This window comes from Cryptomeria japonica, chromosome 1 (genome assembly GCF_030272615.1).
Source record: "Cryptomeria japonica chromosome 1, Sugi_1.0, whole genome shotgun sequence".
NCBI lineage: Eukaryota > Viridiplantae > Streptophyta > Pinopsida > Cupressales > Cupressaceae > Cryptomeria > Cryptomeria japonica.
In genome coordinates, this window is record NC_081405.1 from 410,296,753 (window position 1) to 410,307,117 (window position 10,365).

At 34.7% G+C, this 10,365-nt stretch overlaps 1 pseudogene; it reads left to right on the forward strand.

Annotated features, from left to right (window-relative positions):
* LOC131066344 (ATP synthase subunit alpha, chloroplastic-like) overlaps nucleotides 1–2,347 on the forward strand; it is a 54,639-nt pseudogene extending 52,292 nt beyond the window's left edge.
* Nucleotides 2,348–10,365: the final 8,018 nt, after the last annotated feature.

The window sequence follows — 10,365 nt, forward strand, 5'->3', positions numbered from 1 at the left end:
ACCAAAGATAGGAAATGTGTGCTAGTTAGAGGATGTGTCCAAAGGTACAACAAGACTAGTTAAGTTCATGACATAGTGCATTCTTATTCTTGTGTTAACATATTTTATTTTGGGCCAAGATGACTACAAATTATAGGTTTTTTATAAGAAGTATTCATTCTTGGCCAACTTGATGAGTTATAGATAATGTTATAAGTTTCTAAGTTTACATACACATGATAATATTATTGAGAAATGGACATTGATCAATTTCATATAAAGATGTATATATATTTCATGTTGTGAAGGTGGTGAATGAATATGTGTGGTAAAGCATGCATGTGAAAATTTTGTATCTTGTCTATCCTATGTGCATTGTAGAGTAGATTAGATTAATAGATAATTGAATTAAATATATGTATAGCATAATTGTAAAGATCCTCATATCAAATTATTTTGTTGTTCATATATCTTCATTGTAATTAAGGTTGGAGCCTCTTGAATTGAATTGGTGCTCAATGGCTATGTTAGTGCTTAGTTAGAGGGGATTGGTGTCTCTTGTCGATTAGTTCCTGTAAATCAAATTATGAAGGGATTGGTGTCTTGTTCTTTGGTTGTAATTGCAATGGCTTGATTTCTACAAAATTTGTGTACAAGTGGAAAATTAGCATGTCAATTATACTAAATAAGGCAACCACTAAAACCTTAAATCTAACAACAACTCCAATTGCAATGCAATGGAGTAATTAAAAATGAAATCAAGAAAACAACACAAAATATTGAAACAAATAAACCCATGTTTACTCTAATGCACTTGGTCTCCATTATTCTCCTTATTCTTGTGTCAAAGTTGCACTTGATGGAAACCTACAAGATAGATGCACCAGAATTATGAAGATAGTGGTTGTTGACAAAGGGGGATTGATGTTTAATTTATAGATTTTCAAAAATTGGAATTGATGATTGAGATTGACATGAAAAAAAAGGTCAATCAACGATTGAGATTCCATGAGGCTGGTTGGTGAGAGACAATCACTCAATATGATCAAATATGATTGAGATAATAACTCACTTGACTGACTAGTTAAGAGATTTAATTGGGAGTTGAATTGAGTTGACTAAGTTTTAAAAAAAAGGTGATTTTAAAAATAGGGGAAGTGACTAACTATTTAAAAAGTGATTGTTGATTCACTAGTTAGAATTGAGTGTCAATGTTAGTCAGCAATTTCCACATGTGATGTAGGAAATTTGAAATGAAATGTCATTTGGAGAGAATTTAGATTTTCAAAAAAATGAAATTAAATTGGAACTAGAGGAAAATGAATTTGGATTGCTGGAAAGAAATTAATTTCATTTTAAATGAAGGTTAGATGGGATTAAATAAATTTATAAAATTTATTTAATCAAGAGGACACCATTAGATAATTAAATAATTTAAAGAAATTATTTAATTATGAGAAGGTAGAAATTGAATTTAATTAAATAATTCAAAGATTGTTTAAATGCGTTAGCTTAACCTATTGATGGTAAGGGTGAGATTTCATCTTCTGAATCTCGATTGATTGAATCTCCTACCCTAGGTATTATTTCAAGATGTTGTCTATATGAACCTCTTCAAACAGGTCTTATTGCTATTGATTCTATTATCACTATAAGACACGGTCAATGGGAATTGATTAATGGGGATAGGCAGACTGGTAAGACAATAGTAGCTACAAATATGATTATAAATTAAAAAAAATAAAGAGTAATATGTGTTTATGTCGCTATTGACCAAAACGCTTCTTCCATAGCTTAGGTAGTTAATACCTTCGAAGAGCATGACACAATGGATTATACCATTGTGGTAGTGGAAACTACAGATTCTCTCGCTACATTACAATATCTTGCTCCTTATATAGGAGCAACTTTAGCCGAATACTTTATGTATAAAGAACAACATACATTAATCATTTATGATGATCTTTCCAAACAAGCACAAGCTTATCAACAAATGTATCTTCTATTAAGAAGACCACCTGGTCAAGAAGCTTATCCAAGAGATGTTTTCTATTTACATTATCATTTGTTAGAAAGATAAGCTAAATTAAATTCTTAGTTAGGTGGAGGGAGTTTGACTACTTTACCAATAGTGGAGACTCAAGCTAGAGATGTCTCAACTTATATTTCCACTAACATAATTTCCATTACCGATGGACAAATCTTCGTATCAACTGATCTATTCAATGAAGGAATTCAACCTACCATTAATGTTGATCCTTTTGTATCTAGAGTAGGATCCATAGCTCAGATGGAAGCTATGAAATAAGTAGATGGAAAATTAAAATTAGAATTATCTCAACTTGCAGAGTTTAAAGTGGATAATTAAAAATTAATTAAATAATAAGTTGATTAATGTTGGAAGGAGATGATTAATTGATTAAATGATTAAAAATTAAAGAGATTATGAAGATGATGAAGACTATTAATTTAGAAGAATAAAGTTATATTAATCAAATAATTAAAAGTATTTAATTAAGAAAGAGGAATAATTAGTAGAATTGAAGTTCGTAGGCACGAGACAATTTTAAGTGCCTACAAGTTCTATTGTAGCACTTGTACCTATAGGAGGTTCGGGGAATACACCAATAGGATATTAAGTAAAACTTAAATATATTTTAACATGGCATAAATAGTTATATAATAATTAAAATCTATATATGTTTTAATATATTGTTGGAGAATCATTCTCCATGTGCAACATTGAATCATTTTCATAGCAACACCCCTTTAAATTATTAGATAGTATTAAAGTAAAAAGTTATAGCTACTAGAGCATTATTATTTTAAACTTACTTAAAATTTAAATTTAAGTGGTGAACAAATTTATAAATAAATAAATATAATAAAAATTATATGTAATAGTGTAGATATCATAGAGTGGAAAGTAACATATGTGATAGTCTTAGAGATTAATATAAATAGTAGACAAATCAAGTAAAATACATAGAAATTGAAGGGTTTATTTTATTATTAATCTACGATGATAATAATAATAAAGCAATATAATATAATTTATTAATATTATAATACATATATACAAATTATATAATATATTTTGAAATTTAATTACACTATTGTTTTTTTTTTTTGCTATGTATTATTACACAATTGTTTTTTATTAAGGTAAAAATAGGTTTTGAAGGGACCCCGAAACCCTTTACAAAAGGAACTTAAAAGATATAGCATTTAAGAAACCAAAAGGAACAAACCAACGAAAAGCCAGCAAAAAACCATAGAAAACCAAGTAAAGCCCCAAAAATCCAACAAAAACCAGCCATACCCGAGAGAGGAAACTAATTGATATTTTTCAGGGAATTAGCTAGGGTATTGCTAATCCCATACAAGTATTTGATATTTTCCCTAAGATTAGGGATATTCTTAGCAGAAACAATCGCAACTTTCTTGAAACTTGCCCTGGTCCTCTTTGCAGCAACACCTAGAGTAGCTTCCCCACTGCCAATCTCGATAGTTTCTTCATCCATGTCAAGGTCCACAACTAGTTTAGGAGAGTTGGAATTATCAAGGACCTTAGCAATATCCTCAAGGTTTTTAGTGACAGCTGACAGTATATTTGGGATAATGCCCAGCAATTTTTTTTATCACCGCATTCCCTTCTTCCAGCGATTTAACCTTCTCCTCCATATCCTACTTCCATTTTATCTGATCCCTGTCATAATCCTTCCTTTTCTCATGTGTCTATTTCCCATTTTTTTCCAGGTTCTTAAAAAGTTCATATGTCCATCTGTCATAATCCAATCTAGCCTCAGTGAGTTTTTTAAGGTTATCCAGGAATAACCCTTTACTAGCACTTTCCTTAGTCATATCTTGCTCAGGTTCCTTGTTCTCCTCCCTCTCAAAATTCACATCTTTATCCTCATTATCCTTGTCTTCCATATCCGCCATAGGTTTGATGTTGTAATTGCCAGGGCTAGCACTATGGATTGGGTTGTCATTATCAGACTCATTCTTACCACCTTCATCCTCTACACCCACCTCCTCATCTTTCCAATTGTCTTCACCATCTCAATCATCTATATCCATTTCACTGTCATCTTTACTAGTTTCCTCTGTATCATTCTTTTCTTCATGGGTTTCCATCCCAGAGGCACTCTTAACTTTTTTGCTTGAGGTCGCCTTCTCCTTGCTGAAATCACCTCCTTCCAGTTTTCTCTTGGCTTTCCCTGGAGAGGTGGATAACCTCTTATTTTCTAGCAAGGCAGGGGTTTTACAGTGCTCATAAATGAGTAGAAAAATCCCACAATGGAGAACCGGGTTTTAGGGATTCTTACTGTGTTTGTTGAGGGACCTTGAAAGGGATCTAAAAAGGTAGTAGGGCAGGGAAACCCTTTTGTCTTGTCTAAAATGGTTTAAAAGAACAAAGTGATAAGTGTGGGCCCTGGAAAAGTGGCCCTCAACAGTAATTTATTCTATTATGGCATTCAAAACCCAGCCCCATATTTTCTTTATTTTGGAGGCTTCATAGTAACCCCTTGTGGCTTTGCCAATTTTAGCCCTCTCTTTTTCCTTACGTGGGAAAAGATTAACCGCATTGTTGGAAACTTTGAGGTCTCTAAAAAAATTGAGCCCTGAGTGGGGCATACCAGTCATAATAGCTATAAGTCCTACATCCAATTTGAACTTTACCCCATAGATTTTAAAGGACCCATTACACTAATTTTTAGAAATTTTGGAAATAGCAAGATTTACCCTACCTTTGTCGTAATCCACCAGCTTCTCCATAAAGCTTGTGAGGGACCCTTTTTCTAGCTTTTCCCATACTTTCGGCATTGCCTTCCATATTGACGTATTGTCTAGTTCCTCCCTCCTTAATTCTCCTCCCATTTTTGAATTCGAACTTTCAGCTCTGTTTCTCTGCAAACTCAACACTTCTTTCCCGTAGTTACTCAAAATTTTGAAAAGAATGACCCACAAAGTGTTCAAAGTAATATTAAAATTGGTAGGGATTCTGCCACTTTGCCAGGTAATCATTACCTTTCCATCAAAGCATAAATTATTCATATGCCCTATCATGATTATGTGGTCCTTCTCTCCCTATAAATCTGTCCTTTCTAAGGCTCTCTTTAATATTCATATTAATATCTTCCCCATGCCACATCATTTGAGAATTAGAATTAACTCCTAGGTTTGCCAGACAGTCTGCCACCATATTTTGAATAATTATTTCTTTAAAATTGGCGATGATTTCCCTAGCTTTCAAAATAATGTTTTCAATTGACCATGATGGCTCAGACTCCCCCTTCAAACACTTGATAATATTAAGTGAGTCTCCCTCAAGCCATACTTTATCATGATTAAGGTTCTTAGCTATAATTAGGGTATTCAGAGCAGTTGAGGCTTTGGCAAAATGACTAGTTTGACTCCCCAAAGGACCAGCCACCACCATAATGCAACTACCAGCAAAATTCCTAACAATTCCCCCATATCCAGCTTTACCCAGGTTCCCCTTAGAGGCCCCATCAAAGTTAGCCTTAATCCATCCCTAAGGAGGAAAACACCAAACTAGACCTTCTCTTCCCTTCTCCTTACTAGGTATGATAGTAGAGAGGTTCCACCTATCATTGAAGTCATCTTTAGTAGCAGGTCCATTATCAATACCATAGATACATTCAAAAATACTCCTATAAATTTTATCCACCACCACTTCAGGAATGGCACTTTTATCCCTAAAAATCATGTTGCACTCTTTCCATATATTCCATATAACATTCGGGAGAGTAAGTTTCCAAGTCTCCACAATATTTGGATTGGAATTAGGGCAATGCCATTGCTGCCAAGATTCCCCTAGGGAATTCAGAAAAACCCAGCTCAAATTCCACCTGCTTAAGATGATTTTCTAGATTTCCTAACTAAATGTGCACTGATTAAGAATATGGCAAGCAGTCTCTTCTTCCCTGCAACAAAGAGAACATCTATTAGGAAAAAAAAAACCTCTCTTTTAAAGTTTGTCCAAAGTTAAAACCTTGTTTTGGATGAAAATCCAAAAAAAGATATTAACCTTAGGAACTAACTTCTTGTTCTAGACTTTAGCCCAAATAGGAATTTCTTCCACAACTTCATTTTGGATAGCCACAGCTCAGGACACAAAATATTTCCCATCCTAGGTTTCCCTCCATATCAATCTGTCTTCTTTGTTGTCCCTAGGAACTTTAGTAGAGAGAAAAATCTGAAGGAATTTTAGCTCCGGACACTGCTGGCTAAAATCAATCCATTTCCCATTTCTCTAGTAGTCTCTAACCAACTCCCCAAACCTACTTTTGAACCAATCTTTCCAGTCATTAAGGATTGGAAGTTCCTCGAGAGGTTTATCCATTATCCACCTATCTTCCCAAAATCTTATACTCCTGCCATCCCCCAGATTCCATATTCGACTAGCAGTGGCCCAACTTTTAGCCGATTGGACTGCATTCCATATAGCATAACCTTCAACAATAAAGTATTCATTTAAAAATTCTTCCTCAGAAGATTGCATATGAATATATTTATTTTTCCAAATTAAATTCCATTCTCTTTCCTCCCCTTTCATTCTCTGAATTTGTTTAGCAAGTAAAGCCTTATTCATAGAACTTATATTCCTTAAGCCTAGCCCCCCTAATGCCTTAGGAGAATAGATTTCATTCTAGGCAATAAGGGGAATTCTATTTTTAACTTCCACCCCTGACCAAAGAAACTTTTTTTGGATTCTTTCAATTGCTTCCGCAAACTTTCTGGGGATTTTGAACAAACTGAGAGCATAAATAGGCAAGTTTTGGAGACTGGCTTTTAGCAGAGTTACTTTGCCCGCTTGACTTAGGACTACCCCTTTCCAACCAGCCAATTTTGAGTTAAATCTATCCACCAACTTATTCCAGAAATTATCCGTAGGCTTAATACATAGAGGAAGCCCCAAATAAGAAGAGGGAAGCTCAGCTATTTTACAGCCAAGAATTCTTTCAATCCTTAATTGTCTTTGAACAGGGGTATTGATAAAGAACAAAGAGCTCTTATCCAATTTAATTTTTTGACCAGAGGCAAATTCATAAATATTCAACACATTCTTCATATTTTTAGCTTCCCTAATGGTAGCTTCCCCCATAGTGATAGAATCATCAACAAATTGTTCATGAGTACAAGTGAAATTGGATGAAGATGGTTTCAGTCCTCTAAGATTACCTTCTTATACATTTTTAAAAATAAATCTATCCAGACTTTCAGTTAAAATAGTAAACAAGATAGGGGAAATGGGGTCCCCTTGTCTAAGACCTCTAGAACTTTTGAAGAAACTTGAAGGGGATCCATTTACAATAATAGTAGAAGAGAAAGTTTCAATAAGTTGAGAGAAAAGTTGAATAACTTTTTCACCAAAACCAAACACTTTCATAAACCTTAAGAGAAACTGCTAGTTCACTCTATCATAAGCTTTAGCCATATCTAACTTCAGAAAAAAAAAAAAAAAAAAAAAACCCTGATTATTGGCCACTTTCAGAGAATGGATATTTTCATGAATAGATATAATGGAGTCTAGAATCTGTCTACCTGGGACAAAACCATTATGTTGGACAGAGATTATTCTTGGAAGAATTTCCAGCAGTCTGGAAGTAAGAACCTTTGATAAGATCTTGTAAAAAAAGTTACAAAGACTAATAGGTCTAAACTTATTGAGAGAGTCCACTCCTGGGATCTTCAGAATTAGGACAATGAAGGTAGCATTTAGTTCTTTTAAAAGCCTTCTAGAGCCAAAGAATTCTTTAATACCTTTACAAATGTCAGTGTCTACAATGTGCCAAAAAAATTGGAAGAAGAACATTGGAAAACTATCTAGACCAGGAGACTTATCACCCTAAAAGGAAAAAAACCGCCTTTTTGATTTCCTGATTAGAGGGAATTCGGGATAAATAGTTATTGTCTTCCACAGTCAGGGTAGAAGGAATAGCTTGCAACATGATGTTTTGATTACTGGTATCCAGGTTATCCACTTCTCCCAGAAGAGTGCCAAAATACTCCAGAGCTTCCTTTCTAATATCATTGTCCTCTGTTAAAATCCCTTTATTATAGGATAAACTGGATATCATGTTAGCCACCCTATGCTTAAGAGTGGTTAAGTGAAAAAATTGGGTATTTTTATCACCTTCCTTCAAGTACAAGGCTCTAGATCTTTGTCTCCATAATGTCTCTTCATTAGAAATAATGGTGTGGTATTTAGACAACAGACCATTTTCCACAGCCCTCAGTTCATCAGATAGCCCATTCTCTTGGATTCTATTCTGAACATCTTTTATTTCATTTTTTTTGAATTTTACTCTTGAAGATATCCCCAAAAATCTCTTTGTTCCAGATTTTGATTTTAGCCTTTATAATATTGAGCTTTTTAACTATTCTAAAGAGAGTCATACCCTCAACCTCAGAATTCCACCAATCAGCAACACATGCTTCCAAGGAAGGATGGGATAACCACACTTTTTCAAATCTAAAAGGGAAGTTTCTCTTAGCTGAAAAAGAATTGGAAGTACAAGAGATTGGATAATGATTTGAACCAATTTTGATAACAAATGCAAGAGAACAACTATATTTGGCTAACCATTTAGGAGAAATTAAGGTTCTATCTAACTTTACTTGAATCAAGTCAGCTCTGGTTCTTCTATTAGTCCAAGCATAGTTAATCCCTTGAAGATCCACATCCATAAGAGCTTGATTATTAATGAACTCCATAAGGTCTTGTTTTCCATCCAGCTGCAAGGGGAGACCAACCATCTTCTCTTCCTCTTTTAGCAGAGTATTGAAATCTTCCATTATTATCCAACTTTGATCAGCAAACTTAAGTCTATCTTCAGCAAGGCTTCTCCAATATTTAGCTCTCCCAGTTTTGGTATAAGGCACATAGACATTAGTTAACACCCATACAAAGTTATCCTTGATATGCTCAAGTTGCACAGAGTTCCTATTAAAAGCAGAGATGATTTCCTTACCTTTAATGGTTTTTTGGTTCCAAAAAATCGCAGTTCCTCCAGAAGCTCCCTCCGAGCTAGATCCTATAACTCCATTATTATTAAAAATTCTAATCTTTTCCACTTTATCCTTACACATCTTGGTTTCTTGAACAAGGACCACATCCGGTTTATGATCTCTTATGATGTTTCGTAACACATCCTACTTATGAGGGGCATTTATCCCTCTGATATTCTAGGAGATTATCTTCATATTTTAACCAAAGATAGGGCCGACTCGATGGAACACTGTGTTCCATCAGCACAATTCTTCCAGCTTTCCTGTTCCCTCTAATGTTTTAGAGATGGTCTCCCCTACTTTTTGTTTTGACTTCCAACATCTGCCTTTTTTCTTATTCTTTCTTCTAGTTGAGATACCTCCATTGGGTTCCTCCTTATTCGATTTACCCTCTTGCATACCAAGAATCCTAAGATTTCCTTCCAGGATATCCATTACCACCCTATGAGATGGGGTTTTACATTGGAGAGGCTTTAGGCTTCCATTGGTTAGAAGCAATAGGGGCTCAATATCAGAAGGGTTAAATTCTTAAGCTTAATTGAAGTTTTCCTCAATTGATTTTGAGAAAGAAGAAATAGGCACAGCTTCTTTGGGACTTACCTCTTCCTTCTCCTGACTGACAGAACCAACCTCCTAGTCCTCTGGATCATTTTTGTTGTTTAACTCTCTTCCTTGCTCCCCTTCTTTAGTACTCTTTGTTTGGTTATTAGAGTAGACACAATCTTGATTTTCATTATTACTATTCTCACCCTTCTTAACCTGATTTTCTGGTTCCATTACTTCCTTATTTGGATCATACTCAACTAATGGGTCTCCTTTTTTCTCAATCGTTTGTCATTTCTTTTTATAATTCACATTGCTGTCGGTCTTGCTTTCCTTACTCTTCTTAAGTAGACATGATTTTGTGCAATGCCCCAATTTTTTGCAATGGAAATAGGCAAACGGGAGCGATTCATATTCAATAGCTTGGGTCCATTTCCCTAGTTTAGAAATAATCTCTATTGATTGGGGCATATCTGTCATTTGATTAACATTTACACAAATGCAAGAAAAGACTAACCTTGATTTAGCAGTCGTCATTGGGTCAATCAAAAGAAGTTCTTTAAAAGAGTTTGCAATACCCTTAAAGGCTTCCTCATTCTAGAATTCCAGCAGAAGACCCGGGAGGCGTGTCTAGACAGGCATCGATACAAAGAAGGATTCATCAAGGGATATAGGTTAGGGACCCATTTCTGAAGAGCCAAAGTTGACTTGCCGGACATCCATGGACCTTCACATAGAGCCTTATTCATATCTTCTTCAAAGTTAAAAGAAAAGGAAAAAAAACCCCTGGGCAGCACTGCC